Source organism: Cervus elaphus, chromosome 3, assembly GCF_910594005.1.
Source record: "Cervus elaphus chromosome 3, mCerEla1.1, whole genome shotgun sequence".
In the NCBI taxonomy this organism is placed as follows: domain Eukaryota; kingdom Metazoa; phylum Chordata; class Mammalia; order Artiodactyla; family Cervidae; genus Cervus; species Cervus elaphus.
In genome coordinates, this window is record NC_057817.1 from 49,618,816 (window position 1) to 49,636,754 (window position 17,939).

A 17,939-nucleotide genomic window follows, 5' to 3' on the forward strand; every position below is an offset into this window, starting at 1 on the left:
AGGTAGGTCAGTTTGTTGTAGCCACGCGTTCTGGGAAACACACTCACTCAGAAGGCCAATGCAGATAGTGGGGTGCAGTTTATTACACCGGCGGGCCCCAGGCAGAGTCTCCTCTTTGCCAAGGACCCTGACCAGTTTTTCTGAAAACCTTATATACCCTAAGTGTACGGGCCCAAACCCACCTCCCCAAATTCCCTGAAACTAGTCTGAACAAAGAAAAATACAATCAAAGTTAACCCATGATTCATGTGCCTTAAGCCTAGGTAGTTAACAGTGGACAATTATCAACAGGCCTGTGGTCATACCCCAATAAGCATAATAGAATGTATGATTTTATTTGGTTACACAGATAATTAGGGTATTCTTTTAGGCGATGGAGAGTCTAGGTAGGATCCCTGGGGCTCTTCCTTCCAGGGGCCCTGTTTTCCAGTTGGTGTGTCGTTTCCATAGATACTGGGCACAGAGCTCAGAGTCCACAGTCCGGCCCGAGACGGAGTCCTGCTTTCAAGAGGGAGCCTGTTGTGTTTCCTCCTTCACGTTCACTTGGACTGCTTCATGCTTGTGGGTTGACAAATGAGGATTCTCATCTTTGAGCAAGCTCTCAGGTTTCTTTTGTATTACTCTGAATTAGACTGTAAGCAGTGCAGGGTACACGTGCTTTTAACAACACAGTGGTGAGGGTGGATGCAGATTCCTGGAACTTCCTGTTTTTTTCAGAGGCTCAGCCAAAGTACAGTAGAATCAGATGTGAAGGACTCTTCAGGTAAGAGGGATTTTTGCCTTTTAACCCCTTTTGGGCTAGTCTGAGAGTTAGGCATATCAACCCACAGGATTCGACCTTATTAAAAAAATGCCATCTGAGCTGTACCCCTCAGATATGGATAAAGGTTTCATGATTTTTTGCTGTGTCACTTGTCCATCTTATTCACTGCTGTGCCACCTGGCCTTACAGGGTTTCTGTGTTTTTGGGCCTGACTATGATTCTCTAGAACTTTCCATCATCCCCTTACCACAGTGCCTTGTTTATTTCCATCATAAGTCAAATAACACTAATTTATTTACTTATTTCTTGACTATCTATCTCTTCACTCCAGCAAGATGGTGATTACATCCCTTTTTCTAGGTGCAGCTTCAGTGCCTAACATAGTTTTAGGAATCTTGCATTTTCTACCCTCGTCGTATCATGCTAGTGTTGCTCTTGTGGTTGTATATGTCATGAAATAGGAAAGCTTTATAAGAGAGCAAGGCAGACACTTTCACTACATCTGTTAAGTCTGAAGCCTGGGATCTGGAGCTAGGTGAGCAGGTTTAATGATATTATTACAGACATCTTTAGCATTTGGAAGAATGGGCAGTTAGAACTTGATGACTGAAATTTCTTTGTTAAATTTCCTCATTCCTGCAAATTTTATCTCCTTTGAAACACTTTCCTAACTTGTCATGATAATACAGCCAATACTCTAGGTAATGTAGCCTTTTATTTCAGAGAGTAGTCTCTGGATTGAGTTGCCTTTGTTTCTGTCCTCTGTCTACCTCTTGAGTTATTTGATTTTTGGTGGTTTCTTAATCTCTCTGATTTCAGTTTCTCCATTTTTAAAATAAAGCTGATAATAGAATTTATTAATATTTTATAAGGTTCTTGTAAAGATGAAATCAATATGTTCAATGTGTTTAGAACAGTATTTTGAACAGTAAGCACTTAATACTAGCTAAAATAAATATATTAGCTAATTTGGGGATAAAATTTGGGTTTACATTTGTTTTGTAAGAGGTAAACATTTCTTTCTGAAATTCTTTATTAAAGCCAACAGCTGCTTTAGTCAATGATACTAATCTTTTTAATGTTGGGAGACGTAACCCTGAGAAGGTTGGGGAAGGTTGGCTCTTAGGTGTCTAAACTTGCAAATACCCACAGGAAGGAAATGTTAAGACACAGAAGTTTCTGAATGTATAATCCAAGTGATTGATACCTTTCAAAGTATTCACTCCTAGAGACTGCACACATTTCAACTCTGCTGTAATTGCTCAGTACATGTTAAAATCGCTTCCTGTTTTGGACTTGCCTTCAGAGCAAATTTGACAACCTTTACAAGTACATCTGCCTTTTTATTTTGTGTTATATTTAAATCTTGTTTTAGACCCAAGATAGTGTTACTCAGTTTTATTAGCTTGAATTTATTGAAACTGACACCAAATAATTTTAGTTCTTAAAAAAAAAAAAAGCCACCCTCAGAGTATGAACATGTTGCCCTGTGAGGACAATCGAGAGTGTGATGTGGGCTTTGGGAATGTTTTCGAAGGCAGAGGTCCAAAAACGTTCTGAGCCTATGGCATCATCACTGGAAGATGGTGCAGCCTTGCAAGGTTATCATTTTGAGGAGGACAACACCAAGTTGCATGTATAATTTCTAGCAATTATTATCTTTGTAGCTAAAAATTTAGACTCACCAGGGGATCTGGTTAAATCTTTGCTGTTAAAACGTGTGACAACTTTGAAGCCAAAATTGTATGTGAATTCTATTAGTTTAAAAAAAAAAGCCTCTTCATGGTGATGTTTGGCAGAAACCAACAAAATTCTCTGAAAGCAATTATCCTTCAATTAAAAAATAAATAAATTTTTAAAAATACAAAAAAAAATCTCTAGTAATGCCAATACACAATTTATTCTTGTCATTGCTATATCTTACCATTAAATTAAATAGTAATTTTACTAATTATAATTAAATAGAAAATATAATATGTAATATAGTAAAATATAATTTTGCTATTTAATTATAAATTAAATAGTAATTTATAATTCAAATTGCTACTAGCTGAGATTTTCATTTCTGTCATTAATATCTTGATAAACCCAGCATGTGTATAAGAGGGGCTTGTGTTAAAAAATATATATATATATATAAATACATTCAGTTATTGCTTTTAATCTCAACACATTCCTGAAAATGATTATGTAAAGCAGATGATATTTTCCCCAAAGGAATGATATTGTTGGAGGTTGTGCTCCTAACCAATCACAGAGAATTGAATAAATCAGAGACATAGCAATAATGCATTTTAAATGCAAAATTATAACAGGCAAGTTTTATATAATAATCTAAAATGATAAGTTGTATACTAAGTCCTATCAAATATCCATAAATATACTGGGCATATTGATTATAAAGGGAATATGAATGGACTATAAAGTTTTCTTATTGCAAGCAAGACCTCTATTGGAGTGTAAATTTGACTGGAAACTAATGTCTGATCAGTAATAAATGGTAATTATTCATTTAAAAATTATATGGTATTTGGAGGTAGCTTTGCAAGGCTCATGTCTCTGGAATGGTCTAAAGAAATTTAAACATTATGACTTTTCTCCCTTGTTAGAATATTCCCATAGCAGGCAGATTTGTGAGAAAAAAAGAAAAAAAGTTAGTACCCTTGACCTCAGATCCATCTCCCAACCTACTTTAGCAGGTTTCCAATACATTTGTTAGTGAGACTGATTGATTTATTGATTCCTTCAAGATATTTATATTAGACATTGACCATGCTCCAGGCCCTGACATCAGGTTACTATAAGTTGGGGAGTTGATCAGGAAGCCTTAAAGGAGGCCGAGAAGGAGTGGAAAGGAAAATCAGAGGGATTCTAGAAGTCAGTTGAAGAAGGTATATCAGGGAACCTGGGCTAATTAGTCCTCATATTACTGGAAACAAATAAAAACTGACCACGGAATTTATTGAGGTGGAGGGTCATTTGTGATCTTGATAGGAGTGGTTTTGGACAGAGTGGAAGCCTGATTGGAGAGAATGGGTGGCTAGACATTGGAGTCAGGAGTTTAAAGAACTTTTTAAAGGAGCTTTGCAATAAAGGATTAGAGAGAAATGAAGTGATTAAAAAATGAAGGTACAGGAGAAAGAGGTCAAGATTTTTTTCTTTAATAAAATGGGAGAAATCACAGCATCTTTGTGTGTCTGTGGTGCTGATCTGTAAAAGGGACAGTCTGTTTATATAAGAGCGGGAAAGATGAGCTGGATCAGTGTTCCTGAGTAGGTGTGAGGGGATGTGATGGAGAGTTGAGCTTAGCTAGGCGCACAGATGGTTTCATGTTATCAAGACAGGAGGTAAAGTGTGTGGGCACAGATGCCAATAGGTGGGTATTATTTACCCTTTTAAAAATAATTTTAAATATTCAAAGGATTCATTATTGTTGCCTAGTATCATACCTGATATTGATCAGCTGGAAAGAATATATCACTCAACTTGATACTCTGTTGATATTCATTAGAATTGCTTTACTTTTCATTGGAAACATATTTAAAAACATTTAATAGACACTCTTCCAAAGGTGTTTCCTAGGTGTTTCCAAAATTCCTTTCCTAGAGCAGGTATGAGCCAATTATGAAAGAGTCTTATGATTGAACTTACATTTCAACTTCAATTTGACAGATCACTCAATGAATGTATAGGGGCTGGGATCACTTAAGTGTGGCTTTAAATGACTGCATTGGAGATCTGAGTAATGAGAAAAGATGGCAAAGAGCTATATGGAATATGAATTACCTGTTTGGACTATCAATTATCTATCAGTTCTTCGTGAGTGGTTTGGGGACCCTCCTCTTCTCTACCTTCTCCTCATAGAAAGGTTATAAAACTCATAAAATGTCAGACTTGTATCTGGAGAAATGTTACATACAGGGTTTCCTTGTGTTTATGTAAGTATGTATGTTATTTTAAAGAGGGAAGCATGCACTTAATATTCTTTTACTGTATGCTAAGCATGTGCCAAGCTCTGTAATGAGATTTAATGTCTCTTGGATGTTCACTACCTTGGATTAAATTGAGAAGTATAGATATGAATGCTATATTGTTTAGAAAAAGACTAGACTGGAGTAGTTGTAGAAAACTTGGATAAGAAATGAAGAACTTGCGTTGGGACTTCAAGCCAAGTCTTTGCCTTGGCATTTGAGATAGGAAAAGGATGAAGGATGTATCTGTGCCTAGCAAAATGCTCAGTGCATGTTAAGTACTTAAAAATACCTGTTTGATTAATTTTGCTACATTATGTGTGTGAATATTCAAACCTTTGGTTCGCATTTCCTAGAAGTGGAAAAACAATGGAGACTAGGCATATGTATTATGTAGTAGAGAATCCAGTTTTCTAGCATTATTCAGTCTTAATTATTGGAAATCTAATTTAGGTCCAAATTGGCTGTGCTCTGGAGGATTTATGAAATGTTTTAACGAAAGTGGCAGATTTCTGGAAAGAACTAAAAAACCAAAGAAGAGATAACTTGGCTCATTCATCTTGATTGAACTGGGAATATTTTCCCTGGAAAATGAAGGTTGCTATTGGGATTATCTATTCTTTAGAAAAAATATTTGTTGTGTTCAAAAGAAAAAAAGGAAGCAATTAAATGACTGTAGGAAATAAACAGAGAATAGACTAGTTTTTAAGTTGACCTTGAGACTCTAGCACTAGATTTGATAGTGACTCTATTTCAGCCTCAATTTATTCTTCAGTTGCCAGGAAAATGTCTTATTCACACAGTCTTGAGGCAAGCTCTAAGGTATCAACGGATTGCTCAAATTGGTGTCAACTCTTTTGTATAAAAACCTCACTATTCTTCAAACTGTAAAAGTATGCTTCTGTTTTCCAAAGTAGAAACATATTTTATTTTCTGTTTTCTTTGATTTTGTAGTATAATTTTGATAACTTTGTAAGAGAGTTTGAAAATTTTTTATTATACTATGGGTGTGTAAATGACTGCCAGGAGATTTTGTTCAGAGTCCAATTTCCTATTGCTCGTCACTTGTTTGTAGAAAAAGCTTTCAATTGAGTCCATTGGTTGAAGTTCTTGCATAAATCCTCCAAGAGTTTAACTCTACTGGACTAGAGGTTGTACAGATGATTTTGAAATCATGTTGAAATTTTATCCACTGAAAAAGCCAAGATCTGAATGTGAACAGAAACCAAGGGATACTAATGTTGGAAAATGCTGTGAAAGATTGAGGGCAGAAGGAGAAGAGGGCATCAGAGGATGAGCTGGCTGGACGGCATCATTGATGCAGTGGATATGAACTTGGGCATACTTTGGGGAATGGTGAGGGATAGGGAAGCCTGGTGTGCTACAGTCCATTGGGTTGCAAGGGCCTGAAGATAACTGTGTGTGGAACATATTGTGCAGGCAGCCATATGAGAACTGATGATATTTAGGTAGCGCATAGCTATAAAGAACAATGTCATGAGATATCCCTCCTAATTTAGACTATAGGATAGAGTGATGAGTGAGGTTTGGATCTGCAGAAGTACCTGTGACTAAAGAACTGCTAAAGGAATAAAGCAAATGATGGTGGCGAGATGAATGATGTTTGCATAGGAAAAAGCCTCATCAAATATGTTACCACAGTTGTCGATCTTGGAAACCAGGGAAATACGGACTTCCCCTAAACCATCAATTCTAATGACTCTTTGGCAATTACTTGTTCCAACTCTGGTTTTTAAAAGATTATTCAGTTACTTCTGTGAACCATATATTTTTAAAAGATCAGACCAGGTTCACAGGAATATAGAATAGATACAGTTGGCCTAAAGGGATTCATAGAATCTCCTGTGGTCACACCCTGCCCCCTTCCTCATATGCTGTCCCCTCTCGAACACCCTGCCATGATGTTACACCTGAATTTAGACTCTAGTTCAGTCCTGTTGCTCTTCATATCTTGTTTGTCTCATCCCAAAGCTATAAATTGACAAAATCTAATGTTGTTGTTTAGTCACCCAGTCATGTCCAACTCTTTGTGATCCCATGGACTGCAGCATGCTAGGCCTCCCTGTCCCTCACTGTCTCCCGAAATTTGCCCAAATTCATGTCCACTGCATTTTGTCATCCAGCCATCTCATCCTCTGTCACCCCTTCTCCTACTACCCTCAATCTTTCACGGCATCAGGGACTTTTCCAATGAGTTGGCTGTACATATCAGATGACTAGAATACTGGAGCTTCAGCTTCAGCATCAGTCCTTCCAATGAGTATCAGGGTTGATTTCCATTATGACTGACTGGCTTGATCTCCTTGCTGTCCAAGGGACTTTCAGGACCCTTATCCAGCACCACAATTAAAGGCATCAATTATTTCGTGCCCTGCCTTCTCTACACTCCAGCTCTCAGAACTGTCCGTGACCACCGGGAAGACCATAGGCTTGACTATATGGATCTTTGTCAGCAGAGTAATGTCTCTGATTTTTAGCACACTGTCTAGGTTTGTCGTATGTTTCCTGCCAGGGAGCAATTGCCTTCTGATTTCATGGCTGCAGTCACGATTCACAGTGATTTTAGAGCCCCCAAAGAGGAAATCTGTCACTACTTCCACCTTTTCCCCTTCTGTTTGCTCTGAAGTAATGGGGCTGGATCCATGATCTTAGTTTTTTAAATACTTAGTTTTAAGCCAGCTCGTTCACTCTCCTGCATCACCCTCAAAGGGCCCTTTAGTTCCTCTTCACTCTCTGCCATTAGAGTGGTATCATCTGCGTATCTGAGGTTGTTGATGTTTCTCCCGCCTGTCTTCATTCCAGCTTGTACCTTGTCCAGCCCAGCATTTCGCATGAAGTGCTCAGCATTTGGTTAAACAAACAGAGTGACAGCAAACAGCCCTGTCGGACTGCTGTCTCAATCTTGAACCAGTCAGTTGTTCCCTACAGGGTTCTAACTATTGCTTCTTGACCCGCATACAGGTTTCTCAGGAGACAGGTAAGATGGTGTGGTATTCCTGTCTCTTTCAGAACTTTCCACGGTTTTTTGTGATTCACACAGTCAAAGGCTTTAGTGTAGTTGTTGAATCAGAGGTAAAGGTTTTTCTGGAATTCCCTTGCTTTCTCTATGATCCAGGGAATGTTGGCAATTTGATCTCTGGTTCCTCTTCCTTTTCTCAATGCAGCTTGGACATCTGGAAGTTCTTGTGTTACGTAATGCTCAAGCCTAGCATGCAAGATTTTAAGCATGACCTTACTAGCTAAGAGTGGGAGATGAGTGCAATTGTCCAATGGTGACACCTGAATTTAGACTCTAGTTCAGTCCTTTTGTTCTTCATATCCTGTTTGTCTCATCCTAAAACTATTAATTGACAAAATCTATTACCAAAACTAAAAAAGTCAGTACTGAGTTCTTGGGCACTGTTAGAGTTCTTCCATTTAGGCTAATACCAGAATCATAGTATGTAGATAGATCACAAAACTGAAGCTTAAAATAGTCTAGAAATTATGCGTAGCAGATGGAGAACAGCAATTCCCTTTGAAACACAACTAATCTTTCTGTTTGCTTCTTTACCCAGATCACACTACTCACTGTCCCCAGTCAATTATCAATCACTTTAAAAAGTTTATTGGTGAATTTTCTAGTAAGAGATTTTAACTAACTAGCCTTCAAATACCAATAAAGGAGAATGATTCTAGTGCAAAGCTTTGGTGTTCATATGGTTAACAGTTGTCTCAGATTTGGTTTGAAATCCTATTTTGCCTTGAAGAAATCTGTTGAACTTTAAAATTAAGAAAACTTTAGAGAATTTTTCATTGCTACTGCTTCTCCTTTGAAGAGGGGGAAAAAGGTGATGCTATTGATATTTCCCTAGAGTATTTTTGTTTTCTGGTTCTTTTTATTTTTTGGTGAGAATAGGTAACAGGTCAGCCAAACTTTTTTTTTCTCAGAATGCAAAATAATACTAAGTCTAACCTTCATTGAGATAACTTCTAGATATCCAGACCTATTTCTTGAATTCCAAATTTTCCATATGGCTAACTCCATCACTTCTGATTATTTAGATGCAAGGCATTCCCGCGGCACTAACTTCCTCCTAGGGAAGAATTCTTATGTAGCCTTATTCCCCTACTTCTGACGTGTATTTTTTAAACTCAATGTCAGTGCCATTTTCTGTGGAGCAAGCAGTCTCTCTTTAAGGGCTTTTTTCCTGGAGGCTTCCGCTCAGTCTTTCTTTCTATTCACTTCATGGAATAAGCCCCTTGCAGGCTCCAGGCTCCACGCTCCAGGCTCCAGCTCACTTTAGCCGCCTTGCCAGGCTACTGATCCTCTTCCAGATCTAGGTCTCTGCATAAATAGAAGGACTGGGGGCATCATGAGGGCCGCTCCTGTCTGTGCTGCTCCTCCTGAAAATTGTTCTTTTTTTCCTTTAATTTCTGGCCAGTTATTTAAACTTTATGTAGTTGGCTGATTCAATTTGCCTTTTTTTTTTTTTTCCTACTGAAGTTTTGAGATGCATACGTATCTGCTGAATTGAGATGGAATGAGGAACAGGTGCTTGTTGACTGATCATGGACAAAAAGAACTGATGGATAAAACATACGGAATCCAGGGTTCTAACTATATTCTTTCTTCCCTTAAAAATACTGTTAGTAGACTGTCTTTGAAACATCAAACCCACAAGCTTCTAGTTGCTCAAGCTGAAAAGTCATCCTTGATTCTTCTTTTTTTCTTTATTCCCTATACCTAGGGCAACTATATGATTTATTGTCCAAACTGAGGTAATGTTGAGAATAAAAGAGGTTACTAACTCTCCAGGGCACTGGGACAATCAGAAATAAGTTTTGTCCCAGTCGAACCAGGAATGTATGACTATCCTACTGGGCTTCCCTGGTGCCATCAGCTGGTAAAGAATTTGCCTTTAATGTGGGAGACTTGAGTTTGATCCCTGGGTTGGGAAGATCCCTTGGAGAAGGGCATGGCAACCCACTCTAGTATTCTTGCCTAGAAAATCCCATGGACAGAGGAGCCTGGCAGGCTACAGCCCATGGAGTCCAGAAGAGTCAGACATGACTGAGGAACTTTCACTTTTGCCTTTAGGCAAATCAGCAAGATTTGTTGTTGGCTTTACCTTCAAACATTTGTTGAATGTGTTCATTTATCTCCATGACTGTCATCTATTCCAAACCATCATCATGTCTACTCTGTACCATTGTAACAACTCCTAACTGATCTCAGTGATTCTTGTCCGCTTATGATTTATTTTCTGCACAGCAGCGAAAGTGGTCTTTTATAGACAAATTAGATCACATAATTCCCGGTTCCAAAATCTCCCCAGGTTTCAGTGTTCCCAGAAGAAAATTTTCACTGCTTCCATGACCAACATTGCCTTACCTGTCTCTTGTAGGTCATCCTGTATCAATGTTGCTAGACCTCACTCTACTACACCACCCTCCTAGTCCTTGGAAGACAAAGCTCATGCCTGCTTTGGGAACTTTGCATTTGTTCCTGTCTTTGCAGGAAATGCTTGCCCCTCAGGTCTCACCTTTCTGACTCTTATCATTCAGATCTCAAAAGAATGTCACTTCCTCGGAATATTGTAGCTCATTCTAATGCTGTCTTCACCATTTCTCCAATCTCTCCCTCACTATTAAGTTTCTTTAAAGCATTTCTCAATATCTGAAGTTGTCCAATTTTTTAAACTTGTGGTAAAACACACATGGCATAACATTTACCATTTTAATGTGTACAATTCAGTGGTTTTAAAGACATTCATGATGTTATGCAACCATCACCTCCGTCCATCTCCAGAACTTTTTTCATCATCTCAAAGTGAAACTCCACACCCATTTAAAAATTTTATCAAAGCATAGTTGATTTACAATATTGTTAATTTCTTCTTTACAGCACAGTGACTGAGTTTATATATATATATATATATATATATATTTCTTTTTCATATTCTTTTTCATTATGGCTTGTCACAGGATTTTGATTATATTTCCCTGTGCTGTACAGTAGGATCTTGTTGTTCACCCTTTATATATATAATTATTTGCCTCTGCTAATCCCAAACCCCAATTCCTTCCCTCCCCCACCCTGTATCCCCCTTGGCAATCACAAGTCTATTCTTTATATCTGGGAGTCTGTTTTTGTTTTGTAGATATGTTAATCTGCATATTTTAGACTCCACATGTAAGTGAGATCATATGGTATTTGTCTTTTTCGTTCTGACTTTGCTTAGTGTTACAGTCTCTAGGTCCATCCATGTTGCTGCAAATGACATTATTTCATTCTTTTGGTGGCTGTGTGATATACCATTGTGTATGTGTATATATATATATATATCTCACAACTTCTTTATCCAGTCAACTGTTGATGGACATTTCAATTGTTCTCATGTCTTGGCTATTGTAACTAGTGCTGCTATGAACATAGAGGTGCATGTATCTTTTTGAATTACAGTTTTGTCTGGGTATATGCCCAGGTGTGGGATTGCAGAGCTCCAACCTATTAAACAACAACTTCCTATAAATCCTTTGCCCTTGCCTGAACGCCTGGCATCCACCATTTTATATGGAATCTCTGTGAGTTGGACTACTCAAAGTACCTCAAATAAATGAAATCATACAGTAGTTGTGCTATTTTGATTGGCTTATTTTATTTAGCATATGTTCTCAGGGTTCATATGAAAGTGAAAGTCACTCAGTCATGTCCGACTCTTTGGTACCCCATGTACTATAGAGTCCATGGAATTCTCCAGGCCGGAATACTGGAGTGGGTAGCCTTTCCCTTCTCCAGGGGACCCTCCCAACCCAGGGGTCGAACCCGGGTCTCCTGCACTGCGGGCTGATTCTTTACCACCTGAGTCACCAGTAAAGCCCCCTACTTTCACTTTTCAAGATTCATATATATTGTAGCATATGTCAGAGTTTATTTCCTTTTAAATCTGAATAATACTTCTTTATATGTGTATAAACCACATTTGTTTATCCATTCGTTCATTGATGGATATTTAGTTTGCTTTCACCTTTGGGCTATTTTGAATAATGTTGCTATGCATGCAAATTTCTGTTTGAGCCCCTGATTTCAGATCTTATGTGTAGATCCTCAGAATTCCTGGAAAAAAGTGAAAGTGTTAGTCTCTCAGTTGTGTCCAGTTCTTTGGGACTCTATGGACAATAGCCCACCAGGCTCCTCTGTCCATGGAATTCTCCAGGCAAGAATACTGGAGTGGGTTGCCATTCCCTTCTCCAGGGGATCTTCCTGACCCAGGGATTGAACCCCGTCTCCCACATTGCAGGCAGATTCTTTACTGTCCAAGCCTGGATCATATGGCAATTCTATGTTTAAGTTTTTCAGGAATCACCATACAATTTTCCACAGTGGCTACATCATTTTGCATTCCAACCAATAGTTGAGAGCTTAAATTTCTCTGCATCCTCACCAAAGCTTATTCTCTGTGTGGGTTTTGTTTGTTTTTTGATAATAGTCATCCTATTGGATGTAAAGTGGCATCTCATTGTAGTTTTAACTTGCATTTCTCTAATGATGAGTGATGTTGAGCATCTTTTTTTCATGTGTTTATTGCTTTTTTTTTTTTAACAGATATGCCTATTCAAGTCCTTCACTACTTTTTATACTGTTTCTTAAATTTTAAAAATTTGTTTATTTGTGGCTGCCCTGGGTCTTTGCTGCTGCATGGGATTTCTCTAATTAGGTGAGCGGGGGCTACTCTCTAGCTGTGGTGCATGGGGTTCTATTGCAGTGGCTTTTCTTGTTGTGGTGCATAGGTTCCAGGCACATGGGCTTCAGTAGTTGTGGTTGCATGGGCTTAGTTGCCTTGTGGCATGTGAAATCTTCCCAGACCGGGGACTGAACCCATGTGCCCTGCAATGCAACGCTTAACCACTGGACCACCAGAGAAGCCTCCTCTGCCATTTTCAATCAGTTTTTAAAATTGAGTTATAGCAGTTCTTGGTATATTTTGAATACATCCTTATCAGATAGATGGTTTGCAAATATTTTCTCCCATTCTGTGAATTGCCTTTTTATTCTGTTGATAATGTCCTTTGATGCACAAAAGTCTTTAATTTTTTTCTTTTTTAATTGGAGGAAAATTGCTTTACAATGTCATGATGGTTTCTGCTGTATAACAGTGCAAATCAGTCTTAATTAAACATATATCACCTCCCTCTGGAGAAAAGTTTCTAATTTTGAGCAAGTCCAAATTATCTGTTTTTTCATTTTGCCTGTGCTTTTGATATTATATACAAGAAATAATTGCCAAAGTCAGTGCTATGAAGTTTTCCCCTGTGTTTTAGTTTTCATCTAAACTAAAGGTTTTAGTTTTCATCTAAAACCTTTAAAGTTTAGTTCTTAAATTTTAAATCTTTTATTTACAATTAATTTTGTATATGGTACCTGTTCTATTTTTTGATTTCTATCACTCTAATAAAATATAAGCTCAATAAAATTATAGATCATATCTGCTTGGTCTGCATCATATCCCCACTCCTTCATAAGAGTTTGGCACACAGTAACATAGGAAATGAATGAACTAAAGAAGACATGCATGTGAAGTTTCTAAGGCAAATAAATGTTTACTTTTTAGAATCATAGAATTTTGTGCTAGCATCAGAGTTCATCTGATTTGTATTGGTCACCTTCTAGGTCGTCTTTCTTCTGTTCATATTTCTTTTATGACCATATAGCCTAGAAGTTATACTCTTGGAAGCATGGTTAATCAGACTTAAATTATCACAATCCTCTAAGACTGGGATAAAACATGACATAGATAATGTAGCAAACATCAAAAAGTCTTCTTTTGTACAAAGAAGAAATTGGGGCAATGAGCTTCAGAATAGTTTTTTTTTTTTTTGATTCTTTATGTTTCATATATCTTTTCACTTTAGCTTTGGCCAGTTTCTTTATTTACCTGGGGAAATACAATCCTATTTATGATTCTTAACATATTATGTGATCCATAATTGAGGAAATGGGCCTAGAAACTTTGACATTCCTCCCCTTAATAATTGATTGGGGGGTAGGGAAGACTCTTCTTTCTGCCATTCTTCCCCTTACTTCAAGAAAATGTGCTTATACTGTCTGTGAAAGAATCTACTGATGGCAATAGGGAGATCTGATAAAAAGAAGACAAGTCATAGTTTCCTTGATAGAAATTGGAGGTACTGAAGGATGGATCTAGGTTTGGGTAGCCTGGAACAGTGGCAAACAGACTTGTCTTGGTCAGGGTGGCAGTAATCACTGTACTTAGGGCTTCCCTGGTGACTCAGATGATAAAGACTATGACTGCAATGCAGGAGACCCAGGTTCGATCCCTAGGTCAGGAAGATCCCCTGGGGAAGGGAATGGCTACCCACTTCAGTATTCTTGCCTGGAGAATTCCATGGGCAGAGGAGCCTGTGAGCTACAGTCCATGGCGTTGTAAAGAGTTATACACAACTAAGCGACTAAGTGTACCATACACACACAATTGCTTTACCTGGCTGTTGTTTGGGGAAGGGGAATTTGCACAGATAGGAAAGAGTTGTTTATCTTGAAGGAGCCTGGCTAGAGAAGGGTCTGTAAAGACCAACAACACTGGATTTTTTTATTTCTTAGTGAATACAGCAGCTGAAAAATTGCTCATGGATCCTAAAGCTTCAAGTAGTGTGATGAATGCAGTAACTTCTGGGCACCTTAAATGGGTTCTCTTTCTCTTTTTGAAGAAAGAAAGAGACTTGGATAATATTTTAAAAGTTCACATCATAAGTAGAACTGAGTTTTGTGTACACCCTCTGGCTCTTGAGTTGTAGGGGAACAACTACTGTATCAGGAAAGCCTTGGTAAATGTTTTAAGTGATGCTAACATGTCTTGCCTTGAACTTTTCTCTCTCACCATTTTTTTTTGGAAATATGAGATTTATTTTTCAGTGCTTCAGATTATGGTAAAAGAAAACAAATTCTCTGGGTGTGTGTTAGAGTATTTCTTAAAGCTTCTATCATTCAGATACCTGTTTGCTATCTCTACTATTTCTTTGTCCAGTCTTTACCTCTAGGCGTGAGTGTTGAAAGCATGAGGCCTACTAATTAAGGAAGAAAAAATTCAACTTAAGTAAATGAATCAGTGAAGGATTAATATTTTGCCTATTCTCTTTTTCCCCTTTTGGGGGAGCAGTATTTCTCTCCTCATAAGAATTTTTGCAGACTTATGTCCAAACATTGCTCTCCAGGTTTTGGTAAACATTTTCACCTGTGCGTTGGTAAAGCTGCTGAGAGACTTTCCCCACTTCCTGTGAATCTGACTTTGCGCTGCTCTTTTTGGCATCATTTGTATTACATCTCTGCCTTTTGTACTGTGCTATTGTAAATAAAGAAGAGCAAATGGAAAAATGCTAATGATTGTCATAATTGGGTTCATTATTTAAACAAGTATTAGATAAGCTGTTAGGTATTTAAGTATTAAGCCTATAATTGGGAAGTGGTTTTGTGCTCTCAAAAAGCTTTCCTGTAAACTTGGAGTTGAAAATTGTAAAAAGAAAAGGAATATAAAAACGTGAGAGGAAATATTAAAAAAAATGTGGTGTGGTTGGCAGATGATTTTGTCTCCCTTTACATACCTAGGGTGGATTTTGATGAAAGGTTGGCTTTTTTTATATATATAAAAAATGTACTATGTACTCATACTTAAGCCATAAATCTCTTGAATTTGGAGTTCAGTTTAAAAAACATGCCAGGAATACTGATGTATCTCTTCTTGAATGTATCTTTTGAAACACACACACTCAATCACATACACATAATAAGATTAAAGTGTTATCCAAATAGCAGCAGTGTGGAATGAATTCAAAATAGATGATAAAAATTTTTAAAAATCACATAAAGGCTAAGGCTACTAACATAATTTAAATGTTCTAGATATTTTAATGACAGAGATATTCTGTTGAGACTCCAGCACACTAAATATACTACTGTATTGGTTTCTTCACCGTCTATCTGGCCATTGTACCATAAAAGTATTTAAGACGTTTTTCCTGTCTTACGCTGAAACTCTGGGAGACAAAGTGCTAATGCAGAATAAAATTTTATTTGTAAATGATGACTGAGGTTTGCAGCTGTAAAAATACTGTTTAGATTCAGATTAACAAAAGCTCACTTTAATTTTGTTTTTGTTTTGATAGTAGGGAGGAGAGAGAGATTATTAAAATATAGATATTATTAAAATATTATTAAAATCAAACCTATACTTGACATGTACCTCCAGAGAAATGTTTAATCATGCTTTGGAGGGTGTCCAGTGAGCATTATTCTATGTTCTGTAACTACAAATGAAAACTCTTCAGGTAACAGAAGGAAAAAGTGGTCTCTACTATTGTAGAAGTTATATAAATTGTAGTGATGCATTTTCTACCCAAAAAGATGATTCAGATTAAACCATGTCATAGTCCTATCAGATCATAACAGGTTCATATAAGATCAGCTATCTGCTTCAGTTTATTATCTCCATTATCTACACATAGAAAGTAAATTCCCAGTGCATGAAGTTTAGGAGACACTCAACAAAATTAGATATCGAGGCAACGGAGTTTACTGGTGAGAACCTTGATTCTGGAACCAGATTGTGAGAGTTTAAATTTCACTTCTACACTTACTGTGTATGATTTTGAGTAAATATCTTTTTTTCTGGCTTTAGTTTCCTCATCTGTAAAGATGAGGATAATAATAGTACCCACTCTCAAAGGGTAGTTTCAAGGATTAAATGGGAAAAAAATAATTATGGAACATGGTGGACCCATAGTTCCATAATGTGTTAACTCTTCAGTGAGTCATTTCAGTTCAGTTCAGTCACTCAGTTGTGTCCAACTCTTTGTGACCCCATGAACCACAGCACGCTAGGCCTCCCTGTCCATCACCAACTCCCGGAGTTTACTCAAAATCATGTCCATTGAGTCAGAGATGCCATCTAACCATCTCATCCTCTGTCGTCCCCTTCTCCTTCTGCCTTCACTCTTTCCCAACATCAAGGTCTTTTCAAATGAGTCAGCTGTTCGCATCAGGTGGCCAAAATATTCGAGTTTTAGCTTCAACATCATTCCTTCCAATGAACACCCAGGACTGATTTCCTTTAGGATGAATTGGTTGGATCTCCTTGCAGTCCAAGGGACTCTCAAGAGTCTTCTCCAACACCACAGTTCAAAAGAATCAATTCTTTGGCACTCAGCTTTCTTCACAGTCCAACTCTCACATCCATACATGACTACTGGAAAAACCATAGCCTTGACTAGATGTACCTTTGTGGACAAAGTAATGTCTCTGTTTTTTAATATGCTGTCTAGGTTGGTCATAACTTTCCTTCCAAGGGGCAAGCGTCTTTTAATTTCATGGCTGCAATCACCATCTGCAGTGATTTTGGAGCCCAGAAAAATAAAGTCAGTCACTGTTTCCCCATCTATTTGCCATGAAGTGATGGAACTGGATGGCATGATCCTAGTTTTTGAGCTTTAAGCCAACTTTTTCACTCTCCTCTTTCACTTTCATCAAGAGGCTCTTTAGTTCTTCTTCACTTTCTGCCATAAGGGTGGTGTCATCTGCATATCTGAGGTTATTGATATTTCTCCCGGCAACCTTGATTCCAGCTTGTGCTTCCTCCAGCCCAGCATTTCTCATGATGTACTCTGCAAATAAGTTAAATAAGCAGGGTGACAATATACAGCCTTGACGTACTCCTTTTCCTCTTTGGAACCAGTCTGTAGTTCCATGTTCAGTTCTAACTGTTGCTTCCTGACCTGCATATAGGTTTCTCAAGAGGCAGGTCAGGTGGTCTGGTATGCCCATCTCTTTAAGAATTTTCCACAGTTTATTGTGATTCACACAGTCAAAGGCTTTGGCATAGTCAATAAAGTAGAAATATATGTTTTTCTGGAGCTCTCTTGCTTTTTTGATCATCCAGCGAATGTTGGCAATTTGCTCTCTGGTTCCTCTGCCTTTTCTAAAACCAGCTTGAAAATCTGGAAGTTCACAGTTCACATACTGCTGAAGCCTGGCTTGGAGAATTTTGAGCATTACTTTACCAAAGCAAAGGAGAAGAGGAAAGATATACCCATTTGAATGCAGCATTCCAAACAATAGCAAGGAGAGATAAGAAAGCCTTCCTTAGTCATCAATGCAAAGAAATAGAGGAAAAATAATAGAATAGGAAAGA

The 17,939-nt window shown here is 37.8% G+C and overlaps 1 protein-coding gene across 3 annotated transcripts in view; it reads left to right on the forward strand.

Annotated features, from left to right (window-relative positions):
- The window catches only part of TAFA2 (TAFA chemokine like family member 2), a 550,254-nt gene that overhangs the window by 107,254 nt on the left and 425,061 nt on the right, over nucleotides 1-17,939 (forward strand). For 2 of the 3 annotated variants that reach the window (XM_043888388.1, XM_043888402.1), the window contains exon 1: nucleotides 530-763. The exons of the other annotated variant lie outside the window; for it this stretch is intronic. The gene's annotated coding sequence lies outside the window, so the exon portion shown is untranslated. Of the gene's footprint in view, nucleotides 1-529; nucleotides 764-17,939 lie in introns of those variants that run through there. 3 annotated transcript variants of the gene reach the window in all.